Below are 15,858 nucleotides of genomic sequence, written 5' to 3'. Positions count from 1 at the left end.
TAAGGGTGGTGCTTTCAATCTACTTCACTGCCAGTACAGGAAGACAAGATCTGCAATCTTCGACCTACTCCATTGCTGCTCAGGGAGATAAGACTTGATATGATGACTTCAATCCATCCCACTGCAACTTCAGGGGTATGGGCAACTTCATTGATCTGTTCTCTAGGTAACATGACATGTAAAGTCTATTTTATGAACCTATTTATGCCTAATGATTAGGATGTTATGATCAGAACGAATCAAATGCTCCTAACTAGGTGTGTATGAATGAATGTAAGATAAAAATGAAATGTCATGAGACATGATCCCTCAATGTTTGAGTTGTTATTGCTCATTGCTCAATAAGGCTTTATTGCCAACACGTCAGAATGCTATCTTGCTCGGCTGGTAACACTCATCTCTTACTTAATCGGATTGCCCCCACTGTAATCTTCAAAGTTCAATCCGCTGTAATCTTCAAGGTTAAGTCCACTGTAATTTTGGGACATAAAATTTGAACCATCTTCCTCCCATTGAGTATAAGATCTGACTTTTTCTCAATCCTCTCCCACTGCAATTCAAGGATACAGGATCTGAATCTCTTTGGTCTCCTACACCATTCTCAGGGTGTCATACCAAATATTTATGCACAATTGTAGAACTTTATCTTCCAAGAAACCTCTTTTTATCACTCGGTGATCATTGCTCGTTTGATCATTGAAGCTTTGTCACCAACACGACATTTTGTCGTTTTGTTCAATCCATGCTTGGACAACCAAAATCTGAAAGGATAGTCTTAATTAAAACTTTTCCTCTTTAAACATTTTGACCTTTAAACTTGGTGTATTCTAAACAATAGTCCTATTTCAAGTTCCTGTATTATTTAGAAACTTTCAGAGTAATATACAAAACTTCTTTTGCTTGAACATTATCAGTCCATTAATCGTTATTTCCATGAAATATGCTTGAAAAAGATTATCAAAATGGACAAGATGGAATTTTATTGAGAATAAGGCTCAAAATGAATAAATTAATTAATATAGCAAATTTTGCTAAGATACGAACTGAATAAGATGAAAAATATTATCATAATGGATAAGATGGAATTTTATTGAGTGCAAAGCTCGAAATGAATAAATTAATCAAGATAGCAAATTTTGCTAAGATAATAAGATGAAAACAGGTGCCCCAGATATCATAGCATGAACTTCTCTGCATAAGCTTCTTAAGAACCCTTTTGAACTTGATATGTGTCTAGAAGTCCTAGAAGACTTTGTTGATGCCCTGAGATGTAGCGTCTTACCTTCTTGCTAGTTTAAAGTGGATAGGGCCACTGCATGCCCCACCCTTGATCAAAATTTGAATTGCCCATTCTTGGGTTTTCAATTCAAAACCCCTTTGGTCTCAAGGTGCCCTTTTTGGGTTTTCACCTTGGCCTCTCCTTTTTCTTTTCTTTTCTTTTTATTTTTTCTTTTCTTTTTTTTTGAACATTCTTTTATTGAATTCGAACTCATAGGATTAGGTAAGTCCTTGCTATCTTTTCTGGCCAAAAGTCTTCCACATATGGTCCTTTTCAGTTTGATATCCTCTTTCTTCTAAAGCCCTTTTTGCATGGAAAAGATCTTCTTCGATGCTAGGTTCCCTCTTGGAACTCTTTAGGGCGAACCTTCTTTAATGAGTTCACGTCTTTTGTTTTTGGTGTATTTGACCAAGACGGATAACTTTGAACATTTCTCTTTAATCAGGATCTGATCTAACACTCGGAGAGAAAGAATCTTGACCCCAATGAGAAAAACTGCGATAAGCCAATATGTTGCCCCGGCAGTAGTTTTTCCTTCTTTTTTTTGCTCCCACTGCACTGTGCATTTTGGGGTGAAATGTGTTAACCTTGAACAGACTGCGAACTTTCGATATCGTGTCGTTGTTCAATTTTAGTGCATTGTCAGATATACTCTCTTTTTGGCATTCCATACTGATATATGATTTTTCAAGAATTCGCAGACTGTTGACTTTGTGACATTGACATATGAAGCAACTTCTGTCCACTTAGTGAGGTAATTGATGACCATAAAGATAACTGTAAAAAAAACCTTAGGCGAGATTAGCCCTATAACATCTGTGCCCCACGTAGAGAAGGGCTATGGCTTCCATTGAATCTTTGTAAGGTAGGATCTTGTTCTCTCGTCCTTAACAAATCAGGAGATAAGCTACAGTCTCAGTTATCTCCAAAGTCCTGAGGTTTAATTTAGACACATATCTTGCTCAAAAGGAGGTTCTGAGTCAATAGCATTGTCGCTCATATCATTGATATCTAGGGACCCATTGTAGAATGAAAGTAGCTCCAAAGAATAAAAGAATCTACTAATATTTATCTGTATAGTATGATTATGAATAAAATGGAAACAATAGAAGAATATTTACTCGAAGTGAGAAATAAAGATGCATTTTATTGAAATAAAGATGTTGGACATAAGTCTATCTCACAAAAGGATTCTTATTGCCCCTAGGCTTAGAGCAATAAGCGTGTTTTGGACATTACTCCTTAGCTCTAAAAAATACAAAGATCTCTTCCGCAGTCCCACTATTCAAAGCACTTCCAAGTGTGTTCTCCTCACCAACCCCCTTTTTGGATACGATGTTAATACTTTGATAGTTGGCAGTTATGACCCTCGGTTGGCCCACAATGACCGATTTGGGATACCCTTCATTATACATTCTTAGGTTGCTTACTTCATTTTCTTTGTTCTTTGGTGTTGATCTTTTGAAAACTTCCCCCGCATCTATCTTCCCACTTCTTATGGCATTTTTAATCATCTTGCCAGACATTACCATAACTGAGAAGTTCATGGTAGCACTTCCCAACATGTGGTTAATGAATGGGGCTTTCAGAGTGTTGACGAAAAGCACCGTGGTTTCTTTTTCCAGAAGAGGTGGTTGAACTTGTGTCGTTACCTCTCTCCATCTTTGGGCATATTGTCTGAAGCTCTGACTTGACTTCTTTTCCAGATTCTGCAGTGTAATTCTGTCAGGTGTCATGTCTGTTACATGGTTGTATTGCTTCATAAAAGCCTATGCCAAGTCCTTCCATGAGTGGATATTGGCACGGCTCAACTAGTTGTACCATTTGGCAGCTGACCCGATCAGACTATCTTGGAAGCAATGAATTAATGTATCCTTTCATTCTTCGACAAAACATCGTGATGTGAGCTTAGGGCAACTAGTCCCATTATATTTTTCGAATTCTGGAGCCTTGAATTTCGGCGAGAGTACTAGATCTAGAACCAAACTTAGATCCTTAGCGTCAACCCTGCAATGGTAATCAGCATTCTCCATTGCTTTGAGTTTTTCTTCCAACCACCTATACTGATCTTCGAGTCGCTTTGGTAGTTCTACCCTTGCTTCTACCATTTTGTCTAAATCAGGAACTACAAGATTGGTTGGATCGGTCCTTGGATTGGAACCTGATCCTGTTGGGTAGATCATTGGCGCCGAGGTACCGGCCTGATACCGTTGGGGTCTGTTAGTAGTGGGCGCCCCTTGTAGATGCACGTCGAGTTGGGCTTGGATGCCTATTGGGGTGAAACCTAGGGGATAGGTAGGGTCTTCATATTCATCCTCAGAATTGACAACAGGGTTTTTCTTTTGATCTCTAGCTGATAGTTGTGCTAACTGGCTCATCAAGCTCCTTTGGGATTCTTGCATGTCTTATTGGATTTTTTCTAGTTGTTCTTGCATCTGGGCTTGCATCTGTTCTTGCAATTGCTCTAATCTCTCTAGTCTCTGATCCATTTCTTTTGTTTTGTGGCGAGTACCGAAGTGATATCTAGTTGGCAGATTTTTGTTGGTTTCCAGGGTAACTGAAATAGTTTTACCGAATTAGGGTTCTTTTGTGAAAATCTAATGCATATAATGCAATGTAATGCAAATGAATGAATGCAAAAAGAAAGAGAGGCATTGATTCTAAACTTAATTCCATTAGAACAACTTTTCTAGAAGACAAATTTCTTTACATAAAACAGATTACATATGCGGCTTTGCCCTCATATTCTAGGCGAAGACATCGATATTTTCTTCATATCCAGATGTTAAGATTAAATCTTGTGAATTTCCTAAAATTCGTCCTTACTATCCCCTCTTTGTTTGATCCGAGCCACGACCCATTGCTCCCCCGCGATGCTCTTTAGTTTCGTGACAGCTCTCGAATGATCTTTGTCGATTTAAATCCTCAGATAGCGAAGCATAGTCGTATATTCGTCCACAGACTTCTAGCCTTCTCTTGTTGTGTTTAATCAGTCCATAGTCGGGCAGTCGCATCATATTCTAATTTATCAAGAAATTCATTTTCCATGACAAGCTTTTCTATTTAGCAATCAAATTTGAATCAACACCTCTTTTCTATGATGAAAATGTAATGCAGTCATAACCAAAACAAAACAGGTTAGTACAAAGCAAAAGCAAACAAGAAAGAAACAAAAAGAGCACCTATTCAGGTAACTACTAGGGGTTCAAAATGGTTCTACCCAGGGTGGGCTCCTAAGGTCTTCTACATGTGGTTTGGTTCTAAAGCAAGGGTACCCGAACCAGTAGATTCCTCGATCATCACCCATTATAGGCTCATACGGACCGAGTTCAGTTCAGGGGAATACATTTCCCTATGGTTGTACAGAGATGAAAATCTCACGAAGACATAGGTACGGATGTATCCTGAAAGTGATCCACTATCCTACACGGAGGTGAAAACCTCACGAAGGAGTAGCTTCTCACTCCCACTTAAAAGGGTGTAATCGAGCGATTATGTAATGCAATATGCAAAAACATATCAAAAATTCAAACCAATAAAGTAATTACAAACTGAAGTAATGATAATCGTAACAAAAACGAACAATATACAACAAAAAAGATCGCAAATTTAAACCAAGTTTTCGGGTGACCTCTAGACATTCGGTGTAATTCTACCTAGGGTAGGCTCCTAAGGTTCATTATATGCAGTTCGGTTCTAAAGTAAGGGTACCTGAACCGGCTGATTCCTTGATCCTCACCCATTATAGGCTCATACGAACCAAGTTCAGTTCAGTGGAATACATTTCCCTATGGCCATGCAGAGATGAAAATCTCACAAAGACATAGGTACGGATGTATCCCGAAAGCGATTTACTATCTCATGCGGAGGTGAAAACCTCACGAAGGCGTAGTTTCTCACTCCCACTTAGAAGGGTATGACCGAGTGGTCATGCAATGCAATGCGCAGGAATATATCCAAACTTAAACTAACACAACGATTATAAATCACAATGATGAAAATCGTAATAAAGACGAATGAAAGTGCAACGAAAGGATCGTATATTTAAACCAAGTTTTTGATTTTTGATAAAAAGAAAAAAAGTAATCAACTCATGGCTTGAGTCCTGTGTTTGTCCCTAGTGGAGTTGCTAAGCTGTTGACACCATTTTTTGATAAAACGGGGTCGACTTGGGTTTTGAAAAATGAAAACGAAAGTGGGAGTCGCCACCAATCCTTTTTGATGAGGTGTGATCGAATCACCTCGCAATTTAATCGTTTTAATAAATAGTTTGATTTATTAAAACATAATTTTTCGGTCTACAAAAATCCAGAAAATGAGTTCGGGAGTCGGTTACGCACGAGGAAGGATTAGCACCCTCGATGCGCCCAAAATTGGTACCTAGTTGATTAATTAGTGTCTTGGTGTCGAAAATTAAAAACTCGAAAAGAATTTAAAAAAATACGATCCCTCTTTATATTGTGTTATGTCAAAATTACTCGAATAAATCAAAGTGGAAAATGCCTCCTTATCTCAAAGTAATAAGATGTCACATCCAGTAAGTTAGGACACGATACCTCGTATTTTTTAGAGTAAGCTTGCCTTTTATTTTTTATTTAAACCTCATTTATTTCAATTTTAAAAGGATATTCGGTTATTTAGATTCAACGCGAGAAAAATTGAAACCCAGTAAGTTAGGGCACGACTTCTCGATTTTCAAAATACAAAATATTGCCTTTATTATTTTTAGAAAAATCCTCATCTCGGGGAAACACTGTATCATATCCAATGCGTTAGGACACGACGTATTGAATTCCCAGTAATGAGCTCTTTATGTTTTTGATTAAAGAGCATTCTCGATTATTTAGATTTAACAAAGAAAATTAGAACCCAATACGTTAGGGCTCAATCCTCTCGAAGATCCCAAACACCGAGTATTGCCTTTATTTTCAAAATTTTCTCTTTTTTACGAATTTGGGTAAAAAAAAATCATATATGACGGAGTAACAATTATGATGATGTAAGTAAAAATAATACGAGCAATAGAAACAAAGATAAAATAAATAACAGGACAAATCAATAGCATACATGAAATGATAAGTAAATAAACAAATAGGACTACAATACTTTTCAAAATAATAATGAACACATAAATAAATAAATATCAAATAAGACAATAATAACAATAATGAAAATAAATAAAATTATAAAAAAAGGGACTATTCTGAACACGCGCATAACGTGGGGGACTGAAAGGGGAATTTTCCCTTTTCCCCCAAACGACGACGTCCAAAGAGGGACTAAATTGAAAACGCAATAAATGGTGGGGTTAAATTAAAAACAATAAAAATACTTGATTACTAAGCCATTAAAAAGCGGAAGGGTTAAAGGTGCAATTAGCCCTTCTGAATAAAAACACGCGGATCTTGACCTAGAGCGGGTCAGTTCTCGGGTCGGGCTCGAAACGACGCCGTTTTGGGGCTTCTGGGCACCAGCCAAAACGACATCGTTTTATTACCCCTATATAAGTTAGAAATTTTTCAAAAAAAATCATTTTCCCCTCCTTTCTCCAAAAAAAAATTTTGAAAATGCTCTCAAGCACTCTCCCCTTTTCAGAACTGGCCAGCTTCCGGCGAAGGCTCCGGCCATCGGCCGCCGCATCGTCCACCGGTCGTCGGCGTCGCCGTGGGGTCCAAAAAAATCTCCTTTTTTTTACGCCGTTCCTCGGCCCTCCAAACACCCTTCCGACAACGGCGTACAGAGGTAAAACTCCTCCTTTTTTATTTTTTATATGCTTCAAAAGAAAAAGAAGAAGAGAAAAACAAAAAAAACCCGATCCACTCATATTTAATTTTTTTAAAATTATATATAAATATCTATAAAAAATGCATTGTATAGTTTTTCTTCTAAAAATAATTGAAAGAAGAAATTCGAATCATGAAGGTTCACAAAATGACGAATTTAGCAGCAGATTTTATGTGCATCAGAACTAAAGTATGTTTCCTGGGTTTATCTACTCTAGGGATTCACCAACTGAGTTTAATTCATAGGTTAAAACTTTATATTTAGGTTCTGTTTTATGTTTTATTAGGTTAAAGATTATTTTTAAAGTTTATATTTTGGGTTCTAATATTTTTTTGGATTTTGAGGTTAATGGTTAAGAATATATGTAATTTTATATTTTAATATATAAGTAATATATGTATAATAATATTTAGGTTGGGCTAAGTCAGGTTACGATAAAATAATCTGTTCAAGACGAGATCAAATAGAAAATGGGTCTTAAATCATATTTAATCTCATTTTTAGATCTTATATCTCTTTTATTGTTTTGGGTGGGTCTTTGGGTTTGGATGAATAACTTGAATTATGAATAGTTTTAGTTTCCATAAATTGTGAAATGGATATGAAAAATATTTTGATTGAGGAAAAAAACATAAATGAAGGCATTATTAACTATTTCTATTAATAAGTGTGAGCAATTTAGTTTTTTTCAACTTAAACTATGACAATTTAGCCTATATATTATTTGAAAGTGAATAAATAAGAACAATTAAATACAAGGTCAACTACTTATTTGTAAAAATCGATTAAAAAATTTTTGTTATAAAATAAAGAGAGATAGAGAAAATAAAGAACAAAGAAAATATGAGAATCAATAGAGAATGTATTTTATTGATCAATGAGATTATTACAATACTTCTTTAAAGCCTCTATTTATAGGCATAAGAAGTATAACTGAAATAGAAATCTAATTTTAATAACTATTAGAAGTTAAAGTATATCAAAACTTATCTTGTTCTTGAGGGACATCCACTTAATAAGATATTCATAACCCTCCCCATTCGATGTCCATTGGTAGATTATGTGCCTCGTTAAAACCTTATTAGGAAAAACCCAGTGGGATAAAACCTTGGTTAAAGGAAAAGAGTACTTGTTTTTAGACTCCCCTAATGGCAACATTACATTACATCTTTGAGTCGACGCATTCGTTCTGTCCCCTTTGATGTAACCACCCTTCAATTGAGCTATACATGTTGTATTATCTTCGTATAAGATATTTGACATCTTTTCCTGTAAAGGCAAATTACATATCTTCTAGATATGTTGGGTCAATAACCTTAGCCAAACACACTCTAGACTTGTCTCATGCATTGCAATTATTTCTGCATGATTTGAAGAAGCGACAACTAATGTTTGCTTTGTTGAATGCCATGATATGGCAGTACCCCTACATGTAAATAAATATCCTGTTTGAGATCGACCTTTATGTGGATCCGATAAGTATCCAGCATCAGCATAGTCGACTAATAGGGATTTTAAATTATTTGAATAAAATAGCCCCATATCAATAGTCCCTCTAAGATATCTAAATACATGTTTAATTCCATTCCAATGTTTATGTGTTGAAGAAGAACTAAATCTTGCTAACAAGTTTACAGTGAAAGTTATATTAGGTCTTGTATTGTTTGCAAGATACATCAATGCCCCTATGGCATTTAGATATGGTACTTTAGGACCAAGAAACTCTTCACCATTCTTGCAAGGACAAAATTGATCTTTATTCACATCTAACGATCATACAACCATCGAAGTATTCAATGAGTGTGCTTTTTGATTGATGAACATGAACTCCATCTTTTAAATGTTCGATTTGTAAGCTAAGACAAAACTTTGTTTTTCCAAGATCTTTCATCTCAAGTTCTTTCTTTAAATAATTTACTGTATTTTAGAGCTCTTCAAGAGTTTTAATAATATTTAGATCATCAACATAAATAGAAATTATCACAAAATATAATCCAAACTTTTTATAAATATGTATGGACAAATTGGATATTGTACCACATACGTCCAGATTGTTTTAATCCATATAAACTTTTCTTTAATCTGATTGAGCAATTTTCTCGAGAAACTCTATATCCTTCTGGGGTTTTAAATCCTTCAAGGATTTTCATATAAATTTCAGTATCAAGTGTACCATACAAATAGGTTATAACAACATCCATTAGATTCATGTCAAGTTTTTCACGTACTGCTAGACTAATAAGATATCTAAACTTGATTGCATTCACTATAGGAGAATATGTCTCTTCATAATCAATATCGAGACATTACAAAAATCCTTGTGTTACAAGTCGTGCTTTATATCTTACGACTTCATTTTTTCATTTTATTTTTGCACAAATACTCATTTATATCCTACCGACTTTACACCTTTAGGTGTTTGGACTACAGGTCCAAAAACCTCACGTTTAGAAAGTGAATTCAATTCTGCTTCAATTACATCTTTCCATTTTGGCCAATCTTTTCTATTTTTATATTCCTCAATAGATTTAGGCTCAGGATCATCATTTTCTTTTTCTACTTCAATAGCAACATTATATGTAAAATTGTTGTCGAGAACTATATTTTTTTTGGTTTCATCTTTTCCTCGAAGTGATAGAACTTATCGAGATCTCTTCGTTATCATCATTTTCAAGTACCTGAATCCCTTCTTGGGTTTTATGATTATGATTAGTTATATCTTTGGCCTCTTCTTGGGAACTTGTCTCCATAATATAATCACCTTGAGTATTTTCTCTTTTCATTCTACGAGAATTTTTATCTTTGGAACCAACAGGTCTTCCATTTTCAGGCATGGATTACTTTCTTTTGCACTAATAGGTTGTCCTATTGGGATATCAATATCAATTTGTATTAGAGCATTTTTAGCTGGTATGTGAGATTTTGTAATTCTTTTTAGGTCATTATGTAACACCCCGAATTTTGGGCCTAGAAGAAATAGGTTTTGAACAAGGGAACAGTTAGGAGACTGCACATAAATATTTAGTTGTGCAAGGAAGTGACATAAATGAATGTTTGCTTCAGTGGTTAAGTGATTTAGGAGTGTTTGGAAATGTCTGAGAAGTCAAGGGTTCAAGCCTTGGCTTATGCAAAATTTTTATTTTAAGTGAATAAAATCCTTGGATCTAGATAGTAGGTTCTTAAATTATTGTGGTTAAAATATGATACAAAGGAGTTGTTGGTCTAGTGGTAAGGGGCGTGTGGAGTGTGTAACAGCCCAAAATTGACCCTAGTCGGGAAGTGGTTTCGGGACCACAAAACCGAGTCATAAAAATAATTAATTTCCATATTCTATGCTTATTATGTGTGTACATGAGTATGTGGAAGTTTCATTCTCCAATTTTTCCAATTGCATGAGAAATTATTAAATAGGGATCGATATGAGACATGGTGAAAATATGATAGGCTAATTTAAAATGGTCTATTAATGCATGTTGTGAAAATGATGGGTTTGCATGTCAAATTACCCAAAATTTGAGCTAGTGGTTGGCCATGCTATGAGTGGAAACATGTTGGGAACATGTTGGCCTAGTGAAGTAGGTAGGAAAAAAATAAAATAAGGAGTATGGGTAATAAAGAAAGGAAAAACAAAAAAAAATGAGTGGTTGTTTCCCCCTCCCCATTGCCGTGAGCTAAAGAAAGGAAAAGAAAAACTTGTTCATCCTTTTTCATCCTCTTTTGACCGAAAATTCTAAGGGAGGAGGAAGGAGTTCTTGCTTCATGTTTGGTTTGGAAGAGAATTAGGAGGAAGTTTGGCCATGCATGTAACTATATTGAGGTATGTTTGATATTATTCTTTGAGATTCATGTATATTTTAAGTTGTAAGTTTGAAATCTACCTAGCCATGGTTCAAACTTTGTTAAATGATGGAGATGATATTCGGCCATGCATGTTACATTCTTGGTTGGTATTTTGATGTTTGATGTTGTGGTGATGAGGCATGAAGATGAGTTAAGATTCGGCCTAGGTGGAGTTTGTGTTAATGCCATTGCATGCTAAATATGAAGCTTGTTAATGATGCATGTGATGGTGGATTGATGATTCTTGAATCTCTTTTTTTTTAGCATTTTTGAGTGAGCACATATGTGCATTGGTTGCTAGATGGGGAAGAATCGGCTAGCAAGTTGTGTGCTAAGGCCGAATATAATTTTTGTAGGTTAATGAGTAATGCATGTGCTAAATTGATGGAAAGGGAGAGGATGCTTTACTAGTGTATAAATGATATAAAGATTTTAGAAATTATTTTTGGTTAGGTGTATGTATGATTAGGTATATTCGGCCATATGAGTAAATATATAGATGATGTTAAATTTGATTATGTATAATGGGCCATATAGGGTACACATTGTGATATTAACTTTGATTCTCTATAATTGATCAAGTGGGTGATTAGTAAAGGTGATTGCCGAATATACTAACATACATATGCATGTGTAATTGGATTGTAAATATTTAGTAAGGCGGTTAAACTAGTTGATTTATTGATTAAGCTCAAGGAGTTAAAGGAGGAGAATCGAGCAAAGGCAAAGAAAAGATCATCGAGTAGCCGAGTTGGAACCATCTTACCCAACACAAGTAAGTCATTAAGCATATCTTTGGTATTGATTTAAAGGATCGTAATACCTATACCATTGTGTTTAATGAGATGAAATGTATACAAATGTATATGTAAGTAGAGATGAAATTTGTCGAATGTAAAAAGGAAGTGAAGCCTATTGAGTGGCTGGTTTTCGGCACTAAGTGTGCGGGCAATAAGTGTTCACGGTCATGAGATTGGCACTAAGTGTGCGGGTTTAAATTGTACAGCACTAAGTGTGCGAGTTTAAAGTACATGGCACTAAGTGTGCGAACGCAATATATATTTTCTATAAATTATTTACATTAATGGTGCGACTTTACCGAGTCGATTTTGGACAGCGGAAAAGGTAAGTGTGCGAACTTGAAATGCATGGCACTAAGTGTGTGAGTTTAAAGTGCATGGCACTAAGTGTGCGCGGTTGATTATTAAGCACTATGTGTGCGAACCCAATATATATTTTCTATAAATTATTTACATTAAGGGTGCGACTTTACCGAGTCGATTTTGGACAGCGGAAAAGGTAAGTGTGCGAACTTGAAATGCATGGCACTAAGTGTGTGAGTTTAAAGTGCATGGCACTAAGTGTGCGTGGTTGATTATTAAGCACTATGTGTGCGAACCCAATATATATTTTCTATAAATTATTTACATTAAGGGTGCGACTTTACCGAGTCGATTTTGGACAGCGGAAAAGGTAAGTGTGCGAACTTGAAATGCATGGCACTAAGTGTGTGAGTTTAAAGTACATGGCACTAAGTGTGCGCGGTTGATTATTAAGCACTATGTGTGCGAACCCAATATATATTTTCTATAAATTATTTACATGAAGGGTGCGACTTTACCGAGTCAATTTTGGACAGCGGAAAAGGTAAGTACCTTGAGTTCATGGCTAATAGGCGCTATGTTTATATTTGGAGTTGAGCTTGGTAAGTTTTGAACCTATGTGACGATTATAGTTGAAGTCACGTACATAAGGTTCATTATGGAATAGGTGAAAGTTCGTTTAATTGTATGATTATAACGAAAATAAAATGATGTATGAAAGGCCAATGTAGGACTTGGTATGAGATTGAACCATAGGGTTTAAGGAACTATGGTATAGTTTGGTATGGATGGAGTACTTAACCTCATTTCATTGTTTCCTGTTGTGATAATTTTATTAATGGATGGTTGTGGAATGCTTATGGCTTACTGAGTTATATACTCATTCGGTGTTTGCTTGTCACCTATTCTAGGTTTCTTGGACTCGTCTCTTTTTGCGTGATCGTGCCGTCGTCGAAGTCATCACACCGGCTAGCAACCTTTGGTATTTTCTTCTTAGTTGGTCTAAGAGAACATTTCGGCATGTATAGGCTAATATGTTTTGTTGAAGTTTGGTATGTAAACTTTTAGCCATGCGAAAATGGCATAATGTTCGGTTGAATTTGGTTCTAATGTTGGGTCGTAAGTCTTGGTAATACGATTTTTATGCCATATGTCATGGTTGATTATTTTGGTGTTAAAATTCATGATATGGCAATAGTGTAGTAGGGGGATGTTTGACAATGATTAGCCTTTGGCATGGCTAGTCATGATCATAATTTGTGATATGTATGACGAATTACTAGTTAGATCAAGGAGAAATCACGAAATGGGCATAGTTGCTTTCATAACAGATGCTGGCAGCAGCAGTGACGTGAGATTGAAAAATCACTAAAAATAGTAGGAGTGGAATTAATTGATGAATAAATTATGTATTCGAAGCTCGATGAGTCTATTTTCATATAGAAGCAACGAAAAGATCATATGGACAGTATGTTAAGAGATATTCAGGTTCTCGTGAGACAGGGCCAGAACGGTTTCTGGATTCCCTGTTCCGACTTTGGAAATTCATTATAAATTAACCAGAGACAATTAGGAGTCATATCATATATGGATAGATTCCTCTCTGAGTCTAGTTTCTATAGAAACAAACGGCATCAGTATTGAAGCTCTGTACAGGGAGATATCCAGGTCGTAATGCGCAAATGTCAGTGTAGTCGATCCCTGTAACATGGGAGACTTTGACTAATAAACTGTACTAATTGGCCTGACCAAAAATGCTAGAAAAAAATATGTAGATGGGAATATGAGTCTAGTTTCATGGAAAAATCACGAAACTGATTTTCGAGTTGTGAAACTCAAGATATGATTTTTAAAGCGACTAGTACGCAGATTGGCAGTGTCTGAGAAATATTTTTATAAAGGGTTTAAAGTCTGTTAACACCTCGTGTTCGACTCTGGTGTCGGTCTCGGGTTCGGGGTGTTACATTTGATTGGTATCAGAGCTATGGTTTAGTCGGTTCTAGGACTACCATAGCACGTATGAGTCTAGCTATACATGCCGAATGTTAATGTTTAACTGTGTGATGACTTCTGACGGTTAAAATTTATGTTTTGATTAGTAAATGGATCCCGGTGTAGAGAGAACCTTGGCGGATGACATTGAAAGTGTAGCGGCTGCTCCTGCACAAGGGACACCGCCTGTTGAACCTCAGTCATCTGCGAATAATCAAGGTGAGGGGGGCTAAACAAGCCTTCTTTACCATGATGAATGAGTGGGTCGCGCAGTATGCCCGAACCAATCCGGCTGTCCAACAATTCCCGAATTTGAATAATCCACCCCCGGAGCCAGTAATGCCATCAGTTACTGATCCTGTGAGGCTGAGTAAGCCACCTGTAGACTTGATTAGGAAGCGCGGGGCTGAGGAGTTCAGGGCCATAGTTACTGATGATGCTGAAAGGGCCGAGTTCTGGCTTGATAACACCATTCGGGTGTTTGATGAACTGTCATGCACACCCGATGAATGTCTAAAGTGTGCTATATCCTTGTTGCGGGACTCAGCCTACTATTGGTGGAGGACCTTGATTTCCATAGTCCCAAACGAACGAGTAACTTGGGACTTCTTTCAGACGGAATTTCGAAAGAAATATATTAGTCAACGGTTCATTGATCAAAAGCATAAGGAATTCTTGGAACTCAAGCAAGGCCGTATGACAGTATCTGAATACGAACATGAATTCGTAAGACTGAGTAGGTATGCCCGGGAGTGTGTAGCTGATGAGGTTGCTATGTGCAAAAGATTCGAAGAAGGATTGAGTGAAGATTTAAAGCTACTAATGGGTATTTTGGAAATAAAAGAATTCGTAACACTAGTCGAACAAGCCTGCAAGGTGGAAGAACTTGGAAAGGAGAAGAAGAAGGCTGAATTTGAAGCTAGAGACTATCGTAAAAGATCGACGGGTAAAGCTCCGTTCTCAGCCGTAAAGAAGTTCAGGGAGGACACTAATAAGTCGAGGACGACTGCGGGAATTTCCATTAGAGCAAGACCATCGACGGACTCCCGAGCTACTTCGGTAGCTAGTGTAGGCAATAATCGTCTAGAGAAACCTGAATGTCCCCAATGTGGAAGACGACACATAGGTGAATGTTGGGGTAAGTCTATTAACAGGGCCTGTTACGGATGCGGTTCGAAGGACCACTTCATTAGAGATTGCACGGAGCTTGATGAGAAGAATAAGATTCAAGGTGCAAGACCTAGTGGAGTGACAACTAGAGGTAGACCACCGAGAATTTTAGGAGGTAGGGGTGGTAGTCAGAGAGGGGCCTCTGATACGGCTGTTCGAGCCAAGAACCGCACTCCTGCTAGAGCATATGCCATCCGTGCACGAGAGGAGGCATCCTCCTCTGACGTCATCACTGGTACCTTCACTCTCTTTGATACTAATGTGATTGCATTGATTGACCCTGGCTCTACTCATTCATATGTATGTGAAACCTTAGCATCCAGTAAGACTCTACCTGTTGAGTCTACTGAGTTCGTAATTCGGGTGTCAAATCCCTTGGGTCGTTACGTGCTTGTCGACAAAGTGTGTAAGAGATGTCCCCTAGTAATTCGAGGTTCTTGTTTTCCGGCGGACTTGATGCTTTTGTCGTTTGATGAATTTGATGTTATTCTTGGTTTGGATTGGCTGACCGCGCATGATGCGGTTGTGAATTGCAAAAGCAAGACTATTGATTTGAGGTGCGCAAATAACGAGGTAATCCGAGTTGAGTCTACGGATTTGGAGGGGTTGCCAGCTGTAATATCAGCAATGTTGGCCCAGAAATATGTAAGAAAAGGGTGCGAAGCATACCTTGCGTATGTACTTGATGAT

This window comes from Gossypium hirsutum, chromosome D12, assembly GCF_007990345.1.
Source record: "Gossypium hirsutum isolate 1008001.06 chromosome D12, Gossypium_hirsutum_v2.1, whole genome shotgun sequence".
Taxonomy (NCBI): domain Eukaryota; kingdom Viridiplantae; phylum Streptophyta; class Magnoliopsida; order Malvales; family Malvaceae; genus Gossypium; species Gossypium hirsutum.
The sequence above is the reverse complement of the archived record's forward strand: the minus strand, read 5'-3'. Positions refer to the sequence as shown.